The sequence below is a fragment of the Pipistrellus kuhlii genome, unplaced genomic scaffold (assembly GCF_014108245.1).
Source record: "Pipistrellus kuhlii isolate mPipKuh1 unplaced genomic scaffold, mPipKuh1.p scaffold_m20_p_2, whole genome shotgun sequence".
Lineage (NCBI taxonomy): Eukaryota > Metazoa > Chordata > Mammalia > Chiroptera > Vespertilionidae > Pipistrellus > Pipistrellus kuhlii.
The window spans coordinates 20,144,823-20,168,166 of NW_023425515.1; the positions used below are offsets into that span (position 1 = coordinate 20,144,823).

Genomic DNA, 23,344 nt, shown 5'->3' on the forward strand with positions numbered 1-23,344 from the left:
AATCAATGGTTCTCTCTCATCATTGATGTTTCTATCTCTCTCTCCCTTCCTCTCTGAAATATATATAAAGAAATCACCCTGTCACTTAACTGAAGTAATTGTTTTTATCATCAACCCTGAAATGTAAAATATCCATGTTGTTTTTATGTTTCTAGTTCTCTAATTTAGGGAAAAATAAATTGAGCTATTGACTCATAAAGCCAATATTGCTTTCTTTTTTCAAGTCAGGTTTTAGTATTTAAAAAAAAAGTATTGTCAGCATTAATTCTTTAAATGTCTCTGACCTTGGCTTCATCTTCTGGTGTGGGACGTTTGGGGGATTATATTGTACTAGAGGCCTGGTGCACAAAATTTGTGTGTGTGTGTATGTGTGTGTGTGTGTGTGTGTGTGTGTGTGCGTGCGAGCGCGCACGTGCGCTTGTGTCCCTCAGCCCAGCCTGAAACCCTCTCCAATCTGGGACACCTCAAGGGATATTTGACTGCTTATTTAGGCCCAGTGGGATTGGGCCTAAACGGATAATCGGATGTCCCTCTCACAATCCAGGACAAATGGTTCCCAACTGCTCGCCTGCTTGCCTTATTTCCCCTAACCACTTCTGCCTGCCAGCCTGATCACCCCCTAACTGCTCCCCTGCCAGCCTGATTGCCCCTAACTGCCCTCCCCTGAAGGTCTGGTCCCCCCCCCCAACTGCCCTACCATGCAGGCCTGGGTGTCTCCCAACTGCCTTCCTCTGCTGACTCAGTCACCCCTAACTGCCCTCCCCTGCTGTCCTGATCACCTACAACTGCCCTCCCCTGCCAGCCATCTTATGGTGGCCATCTTGTGTCCACATGGGGGCAACCATCTTTGACCACATGGGAGCGGCCATCTGTGTGTTGGAGTGATGGTCAATTTGCATATTACTCTTTTATGAGATAGGATTACTTCTAAACAATGGACTCTACCATTCATGGAGCAAGATGAGTATGCCTGAGTTTCCCTGGTGCTGTATGCCAGCAACCCCACTTCCATATAAAAGGAGAAGGCAAAGAAGAGAGCTGCCACCTGAGGAAAGGTCACAGTTGTAAATCATGGAGCGGTGGGTCTAGAGGTGTGTGGAGAGCAGTTGGTAGGGAGAGAAGCAAAGGAAAGGTGCATAGGGTAGAAAATTGTTAATGAATTATCTAACTACACTCCTCCCCAACACACACACACACACACACACACACACACACACACACCATACCAAAAGCATCATAATATATTTTTATTTGGACATATTTTATTTTTAATTAATAATTATGTACTATATTAAGTTTTACTTCCAAGATTTTGACAGCTTTACCTTAGAATCCCATTGCAGTCCCTGTCTTAATTTTTAAAATAATGCTGGTGATCCTTCCTTCACTTCAGTGCTTCCAGATTGGCTGGAAAGCTAAGTGATTATTTACAGGGTACCTCAGTGAAATTAGCAATAATCTGAAATATGGTAGTGCCACTGAAATGTGCAAATTCTTCATAGAACCTCACTGCCCGGGCATGAGATAATACAGTTGTAGTAAAACCAATTTGTCAAATGTGATCTGGATACCTAAAGGGGATTTCCAACAGATGTGTTCTCCCAATGCTGGCGCTGAGTCGACCAGAAGATGCAAACACCATCTCTAAACTGGTTATTATTTACATCTTTTGACTGCATTCACTAATTAAGGTCCTCCTAGCACTTGGGACCCATTTCCAGGCAAAGGCTTTCTTGTGGCATGTTGCCGAGCCAGGTCTGGGCCCTTCTGTTTTATGTCAGAGGAAATAGTTAGCTCTGAGACTCTTTGTCCAACCGGATTTGGCAGTTCTCTTATAGGTTTGCTTTAGTTCTTCAGCAGGAATCAGTTTACTAAGCTAGCTGCTGTTTGGACTGGCTAATTAAAACCTGCTCAGTGTGTGTGCAGGCCACCTCCAAGCTAAAGACAGTCCTGCATAGAACTCGATTTCCATGTGTATTCTTTTTTTTTATAATATATTTTTATTGATTTTTTACAGAGAGAAAGGGAGAAAGATAGAGAGCTAGAAATGTCAATGAGAGAGAAACATTAACCAGCTGCCTCCTGCACACCCCCCACCGGGGATGTGCCCCCAACCAATGTACATGCCCCTGACCGGAATCGAACCTGGGACCTTTCAGTCCGCAGACCGATGCTCTACCATTGAGCCAAACCGGTTTCGGCTCCATGTGTATTCTTTAAGACAGATGGGTATTGTGTTACCTACAGCCAGTCTGACTCCAGTGTTTGCTGTCTAATTGCATGTCCTTGTGAAAATATATTCCCATTTGAGAAGTGCCCAGAATTTCCGTTATTGGGGGAATCCTGTGAAAAGGAGAGAAGTGGGCTGAGTATTTTTTCATGGTTAGCCAGGCCACCAACAGATGTGGCTATATGACATGGGACACTTGGTCTTCTCAGAAACTTCGGAATTAGCTTATCATGGTTTCTTGCAAAATGGATAACCAATTATGCAAGTTTTCCCAACACTGCAGTTCCTTTGGCTGGGGGTATTCTCAGCTGCTAATGAAAAACAACAACACATAAATATTGTCTTAGATAATTAACTGCATTTCACTATGGTCTCCATCCACCTTCAGGGAGAGGCCCGTCATATTCCCCTAAGGAGCTATCAGCTTTATGGATTAAACAGCTGTGCAAACCATTCTACTGCAGTGTGATAGATGGTCTCTGAGATTTCTAAATGAGGTAAATGGCTGGGTGGTGATGCCCTAACCAAGTTATAAAACCCTGAAGAAGAAGGGAGAAGGGTGGGGAGAGATGTTAATTTGGGTTTCAAGTGCTTACAGAGGCTTAGGAGTCAGATGAGAAATTGATTTTTACAGGAAACTATTGTTTTGTCAGGACCCTGTCAGAGGATAAGGCATAGTACAAGTCAGTTTTGATTGGAGGGAGAGATAAATAAAAGGGTAAGGGTGGAGGTCACAATGATAGGACACCAGGTTAGGGGGCTAGCAAGCTTGTCAAGAGCAGTTTTACTAATTCTCTGTTTCATTAAGAGTGGGCCCTGATTACAGTATGTTCAGGAGTTGAAAACGTTCAGAGAGGTTGACCAGTGAATGGGCTTTTAAGAGGACAGCACATGCTCAGGGACTGGGTATGAGAGACGACGCTATATTCATCCCTTAAAACACGATATTTGGAATGTTGTCTGAACCAAATACAAGTCACTTTTTCTTTCTTTTTGTTTGCCAGATCTGCCTGTCTTGCCAGATGTTGAAATAGCCAGTTTGAATTATTTCCATTGTTTTTTGGTGTTTTTTTTTTCCTAGCTAGAAAAGAATAGATTTCTGGAATCTGTCATTATCTTTAAAGAACTGTGAGTGGAAGTGATTCATAGCTTTCATTTTTTGCATGTGACTCCTTGGAAAGAGGAAGTTGAGTTTATGTATGTCTTCTGTTACCACGAGGAACATGATAAAATTCTCTCCCAAATGATCCTCATTTAAAGAACATTCTTGAATCAATGCCATAGTGAACATTAAAGAGGAAAGGTATTATCACAGAATACAATGCACAGCAGATTGTCGGAACTTTAAGGAGTCTGAGGGAGATTAGAAACAGTGCAGTGTTACACTTTTCTTTTTAGCTCAGTTATGGAGTCTGAGCATCTTGACTCAGCTGATTATGCAGATTAGCACTTCAGCAGCATTTTCATTTCTTCGCCAATTTTCCTGTTCTCCAAAGACCTCCAAGTTTCTATCACATCGCTTAAGGAACTGCCTCCAGTTGGGTGTTTTATTGAAGGTCCACTGGGTTCCATCTGCTTAAGTAAATGTCCACCTCAGAAGTAAGTGCCCATTAGGCCTGTTGGGTTACAATTTTACTAAACTCACAATTGGTGTTGGTTGTTTGAAAACATATCAGTGCTCAAAGAGAGGGTAATGAGCTCATTTCAATCCTCTCCTGTGCCCCATTCTGTCCTTGGTACAAAGGTGCCAGCCTGTCTGTGTAAGAATTAATGGGGCATAGAGCCTGGCATTATTTTAGTCAGCTATCAGGCTCAAAAGAAACTGAGCAGATTATGAACCGAATTACAGTACATTTGCATGCAGACTGCATGCACATGTGTTCTCCTCCTCATAGGTTATGTGCTGGCAACCCCTTTCTCAGCAGCAGCTCGCCAGGGAAGGTTAGCTCTTTATAGAAGAGTGTTCCACAGCAGATCACAAATGCGGGATTTGCATTAACACATAAAAGACCATGGCGAGTCAATTTTCAAAGTGCGCTTTTCGTTTTACACACAAATTGGCTCTAAACAAGAATTTTTCAAGTAGAAATCTTCAAATGTATTTTGTTTATTCAACAGTAATAACATCAACTGGTTTTTATATCTTCTCTCTTTCTTCTATTAACCTGAGAGGTAACATAGATTTTTTTTAATGAAATTCCAATAGTATTGCTTTAGGCTTTTCAAAAACTTTGATTTAAGATACCATATTAAGTAAAATGTCAAACTATAATTGATGGCAAAGAACATTAATTAGTGTAGGATTAGATTTAATTAGCATTTTAATGAACTTGAATCACATCTCTTTGAAAAGGAATTTAGTAGAGATTTAGTATTGTGAAATTTTTTGTATTTAATATTTACTGCACACTATTATTTAATTATTTACTGCACACTAATTACTATAAAATGGATGTAAAAATTAAATCCAAGAATGATTATTTCTTTTTTTTTCAATATATTTTATTGATTTTTTACAGAGAGGAAGAGAGAGGAATAGAGAGTTAGAAACATCGATGAGAGAGAATCATCTATCAGTTGCCTCTTGCACACCCCCTACTGGGGATGTGCCCGCAACCAGGGTACATGCCCTTGACCGGAATCAAACCCGGGACCTTTCAGTCTGCAGACCGACACTCTACCACTGAGCTAAACCAGTTTCGGCCCAGAATGATTATTTCTTAACAAATTCAAACTTAATAGAAAAAAATGTTAAGAAAACAAAGGATCTTATTATTATAAGAAGCTGATGACAAGATAAGCAAAGCAGACTGCATATTTTCCAATGTTTGTTCCTTGGGACCCAGGTATTCCAGGGGAAAAATTATTTGGGATACGTTGCATACATAGCCCCTGTTAGGATCTACCATTTGACAGTACCTTAAAAGCTCTATTTAGACCAATAGTTTAACTGGTTTAACTTTGATAACTTAGTATTTCCCAAACTTACTAAAGCCTGAACCCTTAACCCCTATTTACCTCCAGTTGATTGGTATTCCATGGAACCACTAAAGTGGAGGATAAGATTATTAGATGAATTTAGTCAATTGATTTTATTAACACTATATATGATGCTCAATTTTTTATAACTCTGTATATGATGCTCAAAACCTCATTCTAAATTTAGATCTTTTTGGTAATTATGGTTCTTGTTTTAACTACTAAGATACATTCTAGAAACTTTTCGGTGAGTTCAGTAGCTGTTTTTCTTTGTTTAGTTTTGTTTTTAAAAGAAGATTTTTTTTTAATGTTTTCATTGATTTTTAGAAAGAGAGGAAGGGAGAGGGAGAGGGAGAGGGAGAGGGAGAGGGAGAGGGAGAGGGAGAGGGAGAGGGAGAGGGAGATTGAATGGGTGATCTCTCGGTGCATGGGACAATGCTCAACCAACTGAGCCACACCAGCCAGGATCAGAAGCTAGTTTTTTAATATTACAATATAACAGAAGTTCATTCAGAAGTGAATTAGAATCAAACCACCACTTAGCGTCCAAACTTTCTTGTATAGAATAAATTCACAAATAAATTTGAGTAAGTTTGTTTCTCTGCCACTGTAATATTGTTAGTCATTCTGCTCATATTTGATAAGTACATCTATTGTGTCCACAAGATGATTTGTCATAAAGCAAGTTGGCCTTAACCTCTAAAATCTTAAGTCAAGCAAACTGTAAAATGTTGTGGTAAGCCTAGAGAAAGTAAGCCTTCTCATAACTCAATTTTATACTCTAATATATTCTGGTACTTCAAAATATTTGAGCATGTACTTCAATACTGAACTTTTAAGTAGTCAAATTTGTTCATTATTCATTTCTCAGTGGAACATTGAAAATGCCCTTTTTCCCCTTAAAGTTTATAAGCATTTGAAAAATAAGACATAGAAGACACTTAAGTAGCAATTAAAATAACAGCTCTATTTTGATAATGTGAATTGGGGAACCTGATTTTAATATGAGCAGGCATTTCAGAGAAGAGGGAATAGGAATAAGCCTTAAAAAAATGTTCAGCCTCATTACTAATCAAGTAAATGCAAATTAAAATCACCAGGAGACACCATTTTATCTATATCAGATTAGCAGAAATTAGAAAGCCAGCAATATAAAGTGTTGCTGAGGATGTGGAGCAACAGAGTTCTGCAGTTGAGTATGTGATTTGGTAGAATCGCTTTGGAAAAACAACTTGGCATTCTCTAGTAAAGTTGAAACTGCACGTATGCATGACCCAGCAGACCTATCCCTAGGTATATATTGTAAAGAAATCTGTAGCTCAGCCGGTATGGCTCAGTGGTTGAATATTGACCTATGAACCAGGAGGTCATGGTTCGATTTCCAATCAGGACACATGCGTGGTTTGTGGGCTCGATCCCCAGTAGGGAATGTGCAGGAGGCAACCAATCAATGATTTTCTCTCATCCCTCTCCCTTCCTCTCTGAATTAAACAATAAAAATATATTTTTTAAAAAGAAAAAATAAGAAATGTGAAGCCTTGTACAAAACCATGTACAAAATATTTATAGGCATTTGATTATAATTAGAAAAAATAAAAAACAAAACTATCACCAGGAAATGGAAAAACAAAGAGTAAAGTACTATTTGTCAGAGAAAATGAATGAATTATAGCTACATATGTTAACATGGATAAATCTCAAGAATATTAGATGAAAAAAAGCAAGTTGAAAAAAAATACACAGAGAATGATTCTGTTTTTGTAAAGTTAAAACTTGACAAAACTAAACAATATATTGGCTAGTGAGCCATCCATTCATAATTAAACTTTAAAGAAAAGCAAGGGAATGATAACCATGCACTTCAGGGTGGATGGGAGCAGGATGAGATCAGAGAAGGGCATACTGAAGACTTCCCAGTCATCCTGGCATGCAGCCTTAGTTGTAACCCTCCTGCTGCACTGGTTTGCATGACATTTAGGTTTTCTTTTATTACTGTGATGCTTAATTGTTAGATCTGAGTATCCTTAATAGTAATACACACACACACACACACACACACACACACACACACATATTCTTTTGTTGGTATGGAGAGAATTTTATGCCCCACAACCTGTAGGTAACTGCCTGGAATCCCATCACTCTAATTTCTTATTTATCTGGAGTTCTTTTATAAATAAGTTTGTGGATTCCTGACCCCCAAACAGAGAAACCTTCTTTCAATGACTAATACTAAAAATCTGGAAGGAAAACAAAGGAAAAGTCTATACCTTTCCTATTAAAGTGATGTCTTTGTCAGCCCTCCTCTTGCACTCACCAAAACCTCCTGTGGTAGTCAGAACTCTAAGATGATGCCGAAACCGGTTTTGCTCAGTGGATAGAGCGTCGGTCTGTGGACTTAAGGGTCCCAAGTTCCATTCTGGTCAAGGACATGTACATTGGTTGCAGGCACATCCCCGGTGGGGGGTGTGCAGGAGGCAACTGGTCGATGTATCTTTCTTATTGATGTTTCTAGCTCTCTATCCCTCTCCCTTCCTCTCTGTGAAAAATCAATAAAATATATTAAAAAGAACTCTAAGATGACTCCCAAGTTCCCAGCCCCCTAGTATACACATCCTGTGTAAATTCCTCCCCCTGGTATATACACCCTGTGTAAATCCCTCTCCTTGAGTGCTTAGGGCGGGGGTGGGAAACACTCATAACCAAGAATGTGTTAGGCTAGTGATTCCCGTGATTGCATTGTTATATAGAAACAAGGGGATGGCCCAGCCATCCCTGATGACATTACAATATGTAAGCTCCTACTCCTGCTGGCTTTGAAACTGCCATGCGGCTAGGAACTGAGGGCCACCTTCAGGAGCCAATAGGGACTCCCCGCCAATAGCCAGCAAGAAAGTAAGTCTGTCCTACATCTGCAAGGAACTGTATTCTGCCAGTGACCTGGATGAGCTTGGAAGTGGATACCAAGTTCCATCTAAAAACCATAGCTCTGCTGATTCCATCCTTGGGAGACTTTGAGTAAAGACCCAGTAAAGCTAAATCCAGACTCCTGGGACCCAGAGAAATTGTACCATAATAAATGTGTGTTGTTTTAAGCTGTTGAAGCTGCAGTAAGTTGTTACAGGGCATAGGACATGAATACACACCTATTATTATGCCGAACTACTGAGCAACCAAGACTGCCAACCTGTGTTGGCCCCTTCTTTCTTTCCTTTCTCCACATTTTCATAGAGTCATCAGTTTCTAGGAACAAGCCAGATTGATACCTTCTTTCATCATGAAAAGGAAAGAAGATTGCCACAGTTTAAAGCCTGTACTCCAGCCAGCCCTCTGTCCCCTTTTATCCAAGAAATGTCCTCCTCATGTGCCAGGAAAGACTGCCAAAACTGTAACACAGGTTACTAGGTAAGAAAGTCAGGCTAGCTTCCTTCCTTCTTCCTTTTCTTTCTCCCTTCCCTCCTTCCTTCCTTCCTCTCTTCCTTCCCTCTCTTCTTTCTATATTCCTCCCCTCCTTTCTTTTCCTTCCTTTCTTCCTTTCACAAGCATTTCTTAAGCAGGAGCTGTGCTATGCCCCATGCTTGCAGAGATAAAGAAAATAACCTTTCCCTTTAAGGAGCTTGCTATTTAATAGTGGAGATAAATTACCACATGGTAATTATTCTGCTCTTGAACAAGCAGCTAAGAAGGGGAGAGAAGGTAGTAATTATTCTGGAATCTCTTCCTTTCACTGTACACACCCACTCCATCCTCTCATACGCTCTTTAGGACCCTATATAAATAACATTTTTTTATTTTCATCGAGGTTGATTTCTGTTTAAGGCACTAAATTGCTGTTCAAAATGATCAGGTTCTTTTAAACTGATTGTGCTAGTGGGGGTAGTTGATTTGGTTTTTGGGCCTGTATTTTCCTGTAAGTTCCAGCCAGGACATTGATAATGTCTTTCGGGTTTTATTTTTCGAAGTGTGGAGTTTCTTTCCCCAAATAGCCAATGGAATTGGAATATGATTTCAGAAACACCATTCTGAAACACTGAAAGTGGGAGGAGTGCCAAACAACTATCTGTTACTAAAGCCGCCTGCTGTTTCCGTGACTGACGTTTACAAGGTTTTATAATTAGAGCAATTTATGCTGGTACCACATCTTGTATCTAAAAATGGCCAAATTAAACAGGATGTTGATAATCTGCTCTTAGAACAGTTAGGTCATCTAGATAGCTGCAGTATATCTGGACAATTTGTACCAGAGGCAAATTAGATGAATATGCTAAAGATAAATTGTTGCCATCAAAAGGAATTTGTTTACAGTACTTAGATTTTCAAATAAAAATAGGGTCCTATCAAAATTCCTGGATCACAGATTGAGGAAAAGCAAGTACAAAATTAAGCAAACTCAAACAGGTCTATACTTCTAAATCTGAAATCTATGTCCAATTGCTTATAGATGGAATTTCTTACAAAAAAATAAAAAAAAAAAACCAATCCATAAAAGAAACTATAAATATACATTAATAAAAGAGAAAGATGCAAATTGGCCATACCTTCATGACACCCACCAGCCAATCAGGAGTGAGTATGCAAATTATCCCAATAAATATGGAAGGTTAATTTGCATATACAGGCTCTGAGTGACCAAGGGCAGGGCAGGAAGATGCTCTGGGCAGCGTGGGAAGGTGGAAAAGTGGCTTCGGGTCGGAGGGAAGGCAGTGCCAGCAGCCAGAGGAAAAGAAGGCCCATTCTTGCATGAATCTTCATGCATCAGGCCTCTAGTATATATATATCAATCTCTCTCTCTCTCTCTCTCTCTCTCTCTCTCTCTCTCTCTCTCTATATATATATATATATATATATATATATATATATATATATATATAACAACTATAGAAGAGAGCTTTATATCAGCCTTTGGCTAAGCACTGGTTTTCATTGCTGTCCTATATCAATATTCAGAAATAAATTGCTTGATGCCTCTGTGGGGTGAACATTCAGAAGATGAAGAGGTGCACAAAGACATTCTGCTATTGCACAACTGGCCTTCCTGACTGTGCTCCATAAGATTTCACATGAAAGTGCACTTATGTCAAGCCTTTCATTTCATTTCACCATGATCATTTTACTATCCAAGTTTTAATTATAGACACTGTTTCTGATGTAGCAATCCTCTGCATCCTCTTCCATTTGACTTAAGTTGAATAAATGTGGCCATGCTCTACTATACACTTAGAAGCTAGAATAGAGAGAGGGCGAGAGGCAGTGTCTATACAAGAGGTACATCCAGGTTAAGAGGGACCATCCAGTCAGTATAAGCAGCCACATGAAGGATGAGGTAATGGGAGGAAATTCACCACAGACTCCCAGCTGGTGTGCTTAGTTTCTAGTTTACAATTAATATTACTTCTCCTAGATTTGTTTTTCTAAAGGAACAAGTGTGGATGTCTGACTTAAGTGATGTATGCTTCTTAGCAAGAATTATTCAGGGTCTCAGGGGGTGCCAGACTAATCTGAAGTATCTGTACTCATTTTTATATACAGTTGACCATTCAACAACATGGGGTTAGGGGGCACCAACCCCCTGTGCCATAAAAAATTCACATATAGCTCGGTTGGTGCTGCTTAGTAGGTGAGCGTCAACCTGTGAACCAGGAAGTCACGGTTCGAATCTCTGTGAGGGCACATGCCCAGGCGCGGACTCAATCCCCCGCTGGCATGCAGGAGGCAGCCAATCAATGATTCATTCATCATTGGTATTTCTTTCGCTCTCTCCCTCTTCCTTCCTCTCTGAAATCAATAAAAAAAAATTTTTTTTTAAAGAAAAGAAATGGGATATTAGACAAGACTTCTAAGTAAGAGAACAAAAGGAGAAAGTAACCTTAGGTAAGTAGGCTTGACCCTGAAGACTGTTCGCACCCTCCCTCCTGAAATGGGGACCCAAAATGATTCCTTCGTTTTATTTCATTATCTTTATAAGCTTCCACCGTAGACTAGTGACCACGAAGGTCCCTTCTTCCCAGAAATTCAGGAAGATTAGAAAAATTGTATTTCTGAGAAGTATCAAGGGAGGATCAGATGTCCTTTATCTGAGCAGACAAGAGGTCAGGTACAGTTAAGGCAGAAAGTACAGGAAGATAACACAGGTGAAAGCTAATGGTAGAGGTTATGGTGTTGGTGTAATGACCTGGAAAGAAAACCACAGGGAACAAGCAACCATTGAACAATGACTGTGTGCCAGGTAATTTCTTAGGCCTTGCTAGAGAGTGCTGAAACCACGAAAGCTTAGATCATTTACCTGAGGGCATTTAGCTACACTATGAAGCTCATGTTCTTTCCATCACCCTCTCTGGCAGAACAGCTCTCCCCTTGCCTTGGTGGATGGCAGCCATGTATTCTGCATCCTGAAGCAGCAACGGCAGCAATCTGTGATGTGGGTCCAGCTGGGTTAGCTCACCTGCTGATGGCGCTGTTGAATCCCAGACAGCTTTTCTGTAGGAGCCATGGAGTGTGGAATAGGACAGCAGTAGTCCATCGGTAGCATCTTCCTCTGCCTGGGGAAAAAGTAGGAAAGAGAAAGTCTAACAGCTGACATTTTTTCATTTTTTTTGTCTCCCTCTCACTTCCCATTTCCCCCAGCCCTCTTTATTTTTAGGGATTGAACACAAAAGGTCAAATTTTAAAGAACATTCTTGTAATAGTATCAATAGATTTAACCAAATGGTTAAAGTGGAGCCAATTGCCTTCCCTATAAGTGACAGCTGTGAAACTGTCTTCATTGTATCCTATTAGGGTTGAGTATTCCAGTGTTTCAAAGAGAGATGCCGCCCTCACCTGCATTCATGGCAAAGCCCTGACCTTGTGTAGTGGGCCTGGTTGCTATTATTCAGTGTTCACCTAACACCTAGGATCCTCAAAACTAGGACATAGAAACCCTAATGAAGGGTAGGGGGGTAGAGGGAAGGGGTAGATGTGGGATATGGTGAAGGCTTGGAGCATTGATGGTGAAGCACAGCACAAGTAGAATGCCTCAATAGACAGAAAAGCTGCCTTTCCTGTCACGAGTTGCGAAGAGTCGGTTCGCAAGTCTTTTGAGAGCCGAGGATTGAGAGCTTCTTCTCACCGGGGGACTGCGCCCGGCGGCCGTCACCATGCCACAAAACAAGTATATTGAGTTACACCAGAAGCGCTATGGATACCGTTTGGATTACCATGAGAAAAAGAGAAAGAAGGAAGGTCGAGAGGCTCAGGAGCGTTCCAAGAAGGCAAAAAAAAGATGATTGGGCTGAAGGCTGAGCTCTACCATAAGCAGCGCCATGCTGAGAAAATACAAATGAAAAAGACTATCAAGATGCATGAAAAATGAAACACCAAACAAAAGAACGATGAAAAGACTCCACAAGGAGCAGTACCTGCGTATCTGCTGGACGGAGAGGGACAGTCCCAAGCTAAAGTACTTTCCAATATGATTAAACAAAAACGAAAAGAGAAAGCGGAAAAATGGGAAGTCCCTCTGCCCAAAGTTCATGCCCAGGGAGAACAGAGGTATGAAAAGTTATTCGAACAGGAAAGAGAAAGAAAAAAGCATGGAAGAGGATGGTTACGAAAGTCTGCTTTGTTGGAGATGGCTTTACTCGAAAACCACCAAAATATGAAAGATTCATTAGGCCAGTGGGCTTAGTACGTTTCAAGAAGGCCCATGTAACACACCCCGAACTGAAAGCGACCTTTTGCCTGCCAATACTTGGTGTGAAGAAGAATCCCTTCTCCCCACTTTATACAACCTTGGGAGTTATTACCAAAGGTACTGTCATGGAGGTGAACGTGAGTGAGTTGGGGCTTGTGACACAAGGAGGCAAGATTATTTGGGGAAAATATGCCCAGGTTACCAATAATCCTGAAAATGATGGGTGCATAAATGCAGTCTTACTGGTTTGACAGCAGTTTCATACAAGTCACTTTGTAATTGTTGAGGACTATACACCCATCAGGAAAACTCCTTTACTATGTTTCTGAGTGCTATCAAACAGCTTACATGTCTGCAGTCCTCAAGAGAATTATTTATTCTATTGTAAAGAATATTAAAATGGCCCAGTTTTATAAATTGGTCTTTATTTTGGGGTCTCTTTATCATGAAATTGAATGATTAAAAAAAGCAATTATAACAAAAAAAAAATAGACAGAAAAGCCTTGGAGTATTGGGTCTAGGAGGTGAGCTCAGGGCCCCACCCTGACCCCTGGGAAGGAGATAGAGTATGTGATCCTTTGAGACAAAATTGAGCCATCTCACAGTTTTGCTTGAGCTTGGGAAAGTAACCCAAGCAAAAGGAAGTGGTGGACAATTGAGGAAGCATTCAAACCTGGTGTAAAATATGTAGTGTTGTGGTTTATGTGGTACAGGGCCCCTTAAACTAATTTTGAGAGAATTAACCATTAAGTCTCCAGGAAGTGGTTTTCACTATTGTCAAAAGTGCTAAGGGTTTGTGTCTCATTACCGTATTTTTCGGACCATAAGACGCACTTTTTTTCCCCCAGAAGTGGGGGGGAAAAGTCCCTGCGTCTTATGGTCCAAATATAGCCTACACATATACTTTTAAAAAAAAGTTTTTTTACTTGCCCGGCTCTGTGTGGTCTCTGTGTGCTTGCCTGGCTCTAAAATGGTTCTAAATGCTGCTGTTTACTTTACAGGGTTGATTACATGTGTTTATGACTGTGATGTTGGGTTTTAATGCACATAAAATATTTTAGGACACTATTTGTTTCAGAATCTTTTTTTCTTCATTTCCCTTCTCTAAAATCTGGTGCGTCTTATGGTCCGAAAAATACGGTATTTAAAGGCAAAATGCTTACACACTTCTCTTTGTTGTTGGTATAATAATAGATGCTGAAGGAATAAATAAAACAAATAAGAGATTAAAATGAACTGAAACCGGTTTGGCTCAATGGATAGAGTGTAGGCTTGGGGACCGAAAGGTCCCTGGTTCGATTCTGGTCAAGGGCGTGTACCTTGGTTGCGGGCATATCCCCAGTAGGGGGTGTGCAAGAGGCAGCTGATTGATGACTCTCTCTCATCGATGTTTCTAACTCTCTATCTCTCTCCCTTCCTCTCTGTACAAAATCAATAAAATATATATTTTTTTAAAAGAGATTAAAATGACATGAATGGAAGAAGTACAGGCTAAAATTCATATCAGAATGATTGATTTATTTCCCAACTGAATAAAATCATGTCATGCTTCATGCATGAGTATTGTAGGGGAGGAGAATTTTTCCTTCTGCCCTTCTGGGTTCTTTTGTCTGGTCTCTTAATTAAACTGATATAAGATGAATTAACAGAAGAAAACCAAATTTACTTTTGTACATGTAGGAATCTCACATAAGAGGTTCTAAGACAATCAGGTATTTAAGGCTTATATGTCATCCTGAGCTAAGCAAAAGGGGGTTCAGGTCCTCAGACTTCAGAAAGAAAGAAGATAATTTACAAGAAGAAAGGAAGAGCAAATATTTGGTAAACAAGTGTTTGCTATGTCACCCAGAGACAATGGGACACAGAGGGGCATCCAGAAAGGACTCCCTGAAACTTACCACGATTACCCCAAACTCTTTGTAGTTATTTCTAGTGTTAGCTCTCTTCCTGGACTAAGGCCTGTATCTAAATTTTCTTGATTTAAAGGGAAAGTAAAAACCAAAAAAAAAGAAAAAAAATTCTTCCTGAACTCTTTTGGGACTTGTCTTCAGCTCAAAATAATCCACGTCAAAGTGGCAAGCCTTTGGATCTTTAAAAGTTGACCTCCAGAAAGGTGGTCCTGGATCTTAGGCAATGTATACTCCGTTTGGACACTGGGTATAAATTTACCAGATTTGAGTCTAAAATGGGTTATTCCGTTTGTGTTTCCTCTTTAAGGCCACAGGAATTTTCCGAAGTTGATGAGCATACTCTAAAAATTATTAGCTGGCCAGTTGCTCAGTGCGTAGTGAAATATATTCTTTTATCTCTGGATAACCCTTTACTTTCATCTTTTCATTAAGATATTTCTTTCAAGGAGAACCAGGTCAGCATTTGTAAATCAAAAATTTTTAAGTACGTTACATTTACTCTAATAAAAGAGAAACATGTAAATTGATCATCACTTCATGACGCCCACCAGGAGTGAGTATACAAATTAACCCGACAAAGATGGTGGCGGCCCCACCTCCCAGCTGTTCCGGGTCTCTGGTTGGGCGGGACACCTGCTATGATGGGGAGGGCAGGGGTCAGAGTAAGCTATAGGAGTGGCACTCTGGCTGGAGCGAAGACTGAAGGCAGCAGCCAGAGCGAAGGCCTGGGTCCCAGGTGCCAGAGGAAAACCGGTGCTGGCAGCCAGAGGAAGGAAGGCCTATTGCATGAATCTTCGTGCAATGGGCCTCTAGTAGTTTTATAAAGAATATCCTTAAGCCAAAGCCGGTTTGGCTCAGTGGATAGAGCGTCGGTCTGTGGACTGAAAGGACCCGGGTTCAATTCTGGTTAAGGGCATGTACATTGGTTGCGGGCACACCCCCAGTGGGGGGTGTGCAGGAGGCAGTTGGTTGATGTTTCTCGCTCATTGACATTTCTAGCTCTCTATCTCTCTTCCTTCCTCTCTGTAAAAAATCAATAAAAAAAAATATTTAAAAAGAAAAAAGAAAAAAGAATATCCTTAAAAATTTAATTCTTAAGTATTACTAAGACACATCTCCCTTCCTTTTTTGAAACTCCTCAGCTGTTTGTCATTTAGCCATCCAATCACGATACTACTATAATATGTGTTCTTAATTTAAGATCCTTAAGGCTGGGAATTTCCCATTGCACATTAGTTTCAATTTCAATTTGCAAGCTAGCAAGAGCAACATGTTCCCTCTCTAGAAGGTTAAACATGTGCACTGAAATAGAAGAGAAAAATCAAGTACCGTAATTTACTATCGACAGCGCTGAAATTGGGCACTATAGTATATGTCAAAGCCTTTTATTAATTAAGTAGTCACAGAAAATTCTATATGGGTGATTTGTGGACATTTTAAAGTAAGGATGGGAATTTGCTTCTTTTTCATGTTTTCTTAATAAACTCAATTCTCTTAGGTAGCCTGTGGGTTTATATTCATATTTGCAACTTAGGGATGTTTTTAAGAGCTTTTGATGTTGGTAATTTCCATACTGAGATTTGACATACACTTGCACTCATGTTAAGTCAGGTGTCCTAGCTTTCATCATTTTTAAAGAATCTTTACACATACAAATACATACACACCACTCAAATACAAGCCAGAAATTCCTCCTTGCCAGCTTTGTTCGGCTAACTCCTATTCATGTTGAAATGAATCTCCTCCATCTCATAGCACTGTCAGGCTCCTCTCTCACCCAGATTCTACCGGAATGCCTGGCAGAGCAGAAAGTGCTTGTTAAAATCGTGCTAAATGAATGAATAACTTGAGCCTCCAGGCTAGCTAGCAAATGAGTTCAGAGGCTATTTGAGCATCATTTATAGACTCAGACAGAATCTTGTTGCAGCCAGAATGGCAGATGCCCAGCAAGTCAGGGAAGATGCCACCCTGGGGTTGATAGCTCCTTTAAGAACGGGATGCGGCCAGACCAACAGAGGAAGCCACGTGGTGAGGTGTGCTCCCACCCGCACCCAGAAGTTCTACATGGGCCAGGACCAGCTCAGTATGCAAAGCTCCTACAAACGTCCTGCTTTTGTAGGAACTCCAAGGAGTAGAATAGGTAGAGAGAAACATTCCCCTGGTGCTGCCCTGAACAAAATTTAATTACATGCATCAGGTTTAATGCTTAAAAACCTCATTTTCTAGCCAATTCAGAGGTTGATTTCATTATATTTGCCTAGAAAATAGCTTGGTGACACGTGAAAAGGCCACCTTCAGAAGCCTTTTCAGGACTTGGGGTGGGGGTGGGGGGTCGCTGTGAGAAGCTTTACTTCTCAGCTCTTAACCAGAGGGACAGCTTTTCCAGGGATCCTGAAAAGAGTTCTAGATAAATGAAGGCTGTGCCCCTGGAAGTGTCATTTTTCAGTTCAAAAGATGTCTCCTGCAGTTCACATGTTAAACAGCTGGGGGTCAAGAGGAGATTTAGGCCTACTTAAAGCAGTGTCCCCCATTTACTTATAGAATCTCCTCATTTTCAATTGGCCTGGCCAGCTCCTTTATCAGTTGTGTTCATGCAGTTCATGCCTTACGTGCCAGTTAAACTCTTGGGCCTACAACTGCTCTCTTTTCACACTTGGAAAAATGAACCTTTAAGTTTTAGTCAACGGAAGCTCAAGCTAGCAGCCTGGAATATGCCCCAGTCCTGAGGAGGTGCCCAGAGGACTAGACTGAGCAGTTGACATGCAGCTTGAGTTCTGGTTCTGTTGCAAACCAGCAACTTTAATAACCAATATTCTCTTTGTTTCTAATATTTTCTATATATGTGTGTATTTATTAAAGTATAAATGAAATTGCAGTAATATTTTATAGACAGTTTTTCCCAAGTAAAAATATTAATGTAATATACTTATAAAGAATATTAGTTTTATTTCATTTCTCAGCACTTTCCCATGACAATATATATGCTCCAGAAGCACAATCTTTGATGCTCACAAAATGCTTTATTATTTGGATATTTCATAATGCATATATGTCTACTCATTTTCATTATTTCTATTGTCTTGCTGCTTTAAATAATTCTGTGAGGTCAGTCCTTGTACATGAACTTCTGCTGTCATCTCAGAATTTCCTTAGGATAAAATTCAAGAATTGGCATTATTGAGTCAAAGAATACAAGCAAGTGTTTGTTCTCTTCTTTGTTTCAAAAGTGAAATATATATTTTTAAATCCCTTTTAAGAAGTCGCTTTTACGCTCATTTTTATTCTATAGAATCTTTTTTTTTTTTTTACCTCTTCCTTTGTGCCAGGAACCACAGTGGGCTATGTGAATTTCTTACCCTATTGTGTCTTCAAGGGGGAGTTAGGGTCTCAGTGCCTCCCTGCCGTCCTCCCTTCAGTTCTCTGCACCTCCTACCATCCTACCATCTCCCCAGACTGAAGCCCTCTGCGTGTCATTCCCATCCACTCTCAACGCACTGTCCTAGCATTTACCACACTGGATTCTAAGTGCCTGGTTTCATCTTGCCATTAGGTAGTAAATGCTTTGGGGTTAAGGACTGTATTTTGCTCATCTGCATTGTTCCAGTACCCAGCCTAGTAATTTGCAGGCATTGAATGAGGGAACAAAGAACATAAAATGATTCTGTACGCACAGATGCGCATGCACTTATGCACACACACAGTCAATCTTATAATTAGAGGTCTGAGAGAATAACATGGTTGTATTTTCTCCATTGTTGATGTGCTGACGGGATCTCACTTTTTCGGTGTTCAGCTGGAGCAGATGGAAGTAAAGTCAGGATTTAATCAGATCTTAAGGGTAAGCAGCCTTCTAGGAGGGGTAGATTTCAAGTCAGTTTGTAGTCACACTGATTTCAAACTAAGTTAAAGAGTTAATAATAATTGGATCAAGTTGGCCCAAATCTGATTTGACTTTATTTATTTATTTACCCTAAATACACATCATTGTACGACCTTTATTTTATTTCTTTAAGTGGGCATAGAAATGATTGTGTTGTTTGTATGGAAAAGATCCTCTGGAAATCATTTATATAATTACAGAACCGGCCAATGGCCCGATTCACAGGCAGCTCAGCCTTGGCTAGCAAACATTATTGGTACCTGCTATAGCATTTTTTTTAAAAAATTAAGTTTCATAAATTGCTAGATCAGGGTAAAATTTAAGATATGTAATATGCAATAGACATGTGATATCTACACACATTATACAGCTACAAAATAAACGTGTAAAACTAACAATTTATCTCTGTAGAACTGAATATAACTTAACTATGAGTTTGTAGTAATGATAGTAAAATCTTACTCTAATTCACTTCCAGGTACATTCCATAATTTCCTGATTTTTCTCAGGTTTTTATGTGTAAATACAAACTGAGTTCATGTTTCCATCCCCCTTCCCCCAGGGGCAATCTAAGTATTGGGATTTGTTACTGTTCTGGCAGCTGCTGGGATGACCCAGGATCTTCAGGACATGTGGTTGGATGGCCCACATCCCAGCTCTGAAGCTCCTGGGAGTTGCCATTCCTCCCTCAGGGGCAGCCCAGCAACTCCTGATTCACACTAACCAGTGGTCAGCAAACCGTGGCTCATGAGCCACATGCGGCTCTTTGGCCCCTTGAGTGTGGCTCTTCCACAAAACACCACATGCGGGCGCGCACATACAGTGCAATTGAAACTTCGTGGCCCATGCACAGAAGTCGGTTTTTGGCCTGGGTGAGTCTATTTTGAAGAAGTGGCGTTAGAACACTCAAGGAGCCAAGAAGCCGCATGTGGCTCGTGAGCCGCGGTTTGCTGACCACTGCACTAGACTAAGTGAGCTTCTCATTCAACCATTGCCTCTTCATTCTGGGGCAAAAGTTGATGATTTCTTAGGTTATGTGCTAGAAAATAAGGTAGGTCTTCTGGGCTTTAAACTCCACATAATTGTTGGAGATCCGCACATCAATGGCATCCTCTTGTTTCCTTTTTCTTTCCCGTCTTTCCCTCTCTTCCAACCACCACTACCACTCACCACCCTCCTGCCTGGCCAGTCTTAGTGGTCAGGGGAAGCCAGAAGACAGGACTCAGGGGCAGGAAAACTCACTGCTCCATCTTCATGTGCCTGTGGTTTAGACCAGAACCTGGACTAAAGAGGTTTTTATCTTAAGAAAACTGTATCTGTGAATTTCCACAGTCACCTTGACATTCAAAAGCTAAACATGACTCTTTCTGTTTGCACTTCAGCCAGAGCAATCCTAATCTCCCCTGGGACGATTGGTGCCTCAGACTGAATAGAGGAGGGCCATGCACTCGCAGTGGGGCAGTAACTTCATTAATATCTCCGACTGTCACCCTCCAACACATATGTATATGCAATAGGTGTATAGCTATGTGGTAATTTAAATAAATTTTTTACAAAGGCCAGGTTTGTTTTTAATTGAAGCTATAGGGGTGAGGGTTGATTCTACGCCAAGAGAAAGAAAGTGTAATTCTCTGTTGAGCACCAGATGAATCAGGCTGTACCTTTCATTTGCAGCCTTCTCCTCTTTTCTCTCTCGGCCTCTCTTCTCGTGGCCTTTAATGAAAAAGCAAACAGCTCTTTTCAGAAAACTCAATTTCCAAAGATTTTATTAAACCCCACTCCCATAGATTTACATATAAAGAGATAGAGACACTAACTGAAATTTGCTGGAAACCTGAAGAAATAGGAGCGATCTGACCGAAGAATCAGCAAATAACACGAAGACATGAATATATATATATATATATATATATATATATATATATATATATATAGTCTGTGCTTCTTTGGCTTGTATAGGAAGAATCAAAGAACCATGAAATTAATTTTGTTTGCCATTAAAAAATACTAGACCTAGGATCCAGGATGTGATTATGTAATTACAAATTAATTTCAGTTAACATGCTCTCATCTGAACTAAATGTCAGCAATAGTTATGAGAAGTATGTTAATGAGCATCACAGAAGTTTGGCTGCTTGCTTGTTCTCAGGGAGTACAGATAAAAGCTCCTGCACCAAGAGGACCTACTGTGGTTTCCAAGACTCCCCAAGGCATGTGATCAGTTTAACAGAGAAACTCTCTCTCATGGTCCTCCCTAACTGAAAAGGAAGGGATAGAAGGGTGTTCCCAGGCCACAGTCAAGTATAAAGTAAACAGGATGATTACAGCAGCTGAAATGTGAAGTTGAAGAACATTTCAATTCCAAAATGGTGTTCAAGAGCATCTGATGACACACCTATATTTTAGCTCTGGTGAAGTGTGAAAATTAAACGAGTACTCCATCAGATTGTACGGATGAATTATGGCCTCCCCCCTTATATAAATTGTGTGTGTGTGTTTTTATAGTCACCGTAGCATACCTCATTTGTGAAAAGACCTTTCTGGCATTCACACACTGTTTCTTATTTCTTCTAGTCATTTTGTTAATTATATGTTTGCCGAGGAAGAGACCAAGTGTAGCTAAGTCTAGAATTAAAATACATAGCACTGGGGTTTAAAATAATAGTATTTGTCATCAAGTTGACTGCCTCATATTCAACCAGTGTCAAAATCAATGGTTGATAGTTGTGCTTTTGCAGAAATCTTACGGAAGAAATGACGATTCTAATTTGTAATCGATCTTTTTCTCACAGATTTTTATTCCTGCCACTCTGTCCTCCAGAATGTGATGAGGGGAAGTTGAGGCAGCTTGAGTTATAGAAGAAGACCCAAAAAGGAGCCATGGGGGGCAGGGAAGAGAGTAGCTTCTGTCCATGCCATCTGGATTCTCACCTAAGCCTCCCTGCATATATATATGTGCCCATCGCTGCTTTCTCTGTGTGGAAGTTCAGTACTTTAGCTCTTCATGAGTTCTCAGCAACAAGACAGCTTGTTCTGTGAAGTAGGAATAGATTACAAAGCCCAAACAAGAAATTTCATACAGTAAGGTGTCCTGGTTTGCTTTAGAACATTCTTGGGCCTGCAGCCAGGATTCAGGCAGGTTGCATAAAGCTAAAATTACAAAGCCCAAACAAGAAATTGCATACAGTAAGGTGTCCTGGTTTGCTTTAGAACATTCTTGGGCCTGCAGCCAGGATTCAGGCAGGTTTCCACGAAGGAAATAGTGACATTTCAGTGACCCTGAACCCTGCCTGTAACTCTGATTTCACATTGGGGATGCAGCCATTTTGACCTTGGCTCAGATTCTATTGTTAGAATGGGCAGTCCCCTCTTTCTCAAAGCAGTACCTCCCGGAAATATGCGTCATGAAGTCGCTCTTATTTACCCACAGGAACAATGGGATTGTATTCTTGGCAAAGGACTGGGCAGGCCATGAATCTTAAGTATATCCAACACGTGAGTAAATCTGAGCAGCCACACTCTCAATCCTTTATTGATGAGCCCGTCTTCCACAATAAGCCCCTGAATCAGGACACGACAGGGAATAGAAATACCCAATTTAACAGCCTTAAGCGGTAAAGATGTTACGTGTCTCACAGGACAAGAATAGGCGAGTCCTTGCTGGCTCAACAGTTTCATTTTGTCTCGGGGGCTAGGGCGCTTTACTTCTGCTCTTTCCTCAGCACAGTGCCTTGAACTGAGCCATGTCCCCTCAGAGATGGCTGAGAAACACATGAGCCAATGGTATCCCAAAGAAGTGAATCATTTTTAGCATTTAGTCCCTTCCAGTGAGAGAGAAAGCTTTTCCAGGAGCCCCATGCAGACACCCCCTGAACTCTTTGTCCATGGAGCACCCAGGACATTATCCTAGACTTTCCTCCTCTCTTTTATTTCCTTCATTCTCCATGACCCACCCTTTCTGGTTTTAAATAACCTGTCCTCTACCCTCTCTTTCTATGTGTACTATGTTAGTTTTGATCTTCATTAACTTGACCTGTTCTCCCTGCTTCCAGTTTACCTTTTACAGTGCCATTGAACTGATCTTTAAAACACAAATCTCACAGTGTCACTGTCCTGCTTAAAACCCTTCAGTGGTTCCTAATCACATATGAAATTAAATTTCCACCCACACCCACAGCTATAAAAATGACCTCTCCCCTCTTTAAAAAAAAAAAAAATCCTACATAGCAGCTCAATACAGCAGATGATGGATGGAGAGCGGCTGTGGCTGGAATGGGGAGGGGGAGGGGGCTCAGAGCTCAGAGCTCAGCCGGGTGGATGCCTCTGCTTCCCTCTTGTGGAGACCCCAGAGCCTTTCTTTGGATCCTCCGTCGTCAAGGCAGTTAAATTGGACCTCAGGAGTGTCATTCAGGCAGCAGCATAGACTTCGATGGCAATGGAAGAGACGGTCAGGAGCGTACTCTGTCACAGTATGCAGAGTGAGAAGGGAAGAGGGCCTTCTAGAAAGACAGCTCCAAGAGTTACGGTGATAGAATGCCCCCAAGTCATGTAACACAATGTTTTTATTTCATCTTTCAAACTCTGGCAATGTGCCTTATAGGAGAATTTATGCTTTGATTGTGTCAGGCAAGTCAACTCAATCAGGTGCTTACAGACAAGGTGAGGATGGTTTT

General features: G+C 40.7%; 1 protein-coding gene and 1 pseudogene across 1 annotated transcript in view; both read left to right on the plus strand.

The window, feature by feature from the left end:
* The window catches only part of PPM1L (protein phosphatase, Mg2+/Mn2+ dependent 1L), a 237,203-nt gene that overhangs the window by 204,601 nt on the left and 9,258 nt on the right, over nt 1–23,344 (plus strand). The window lies entirely within an intron of this gene.
* Nucleotides 12,264–13,294, plus strand: LOC118722300 (annotated as a pseudogene).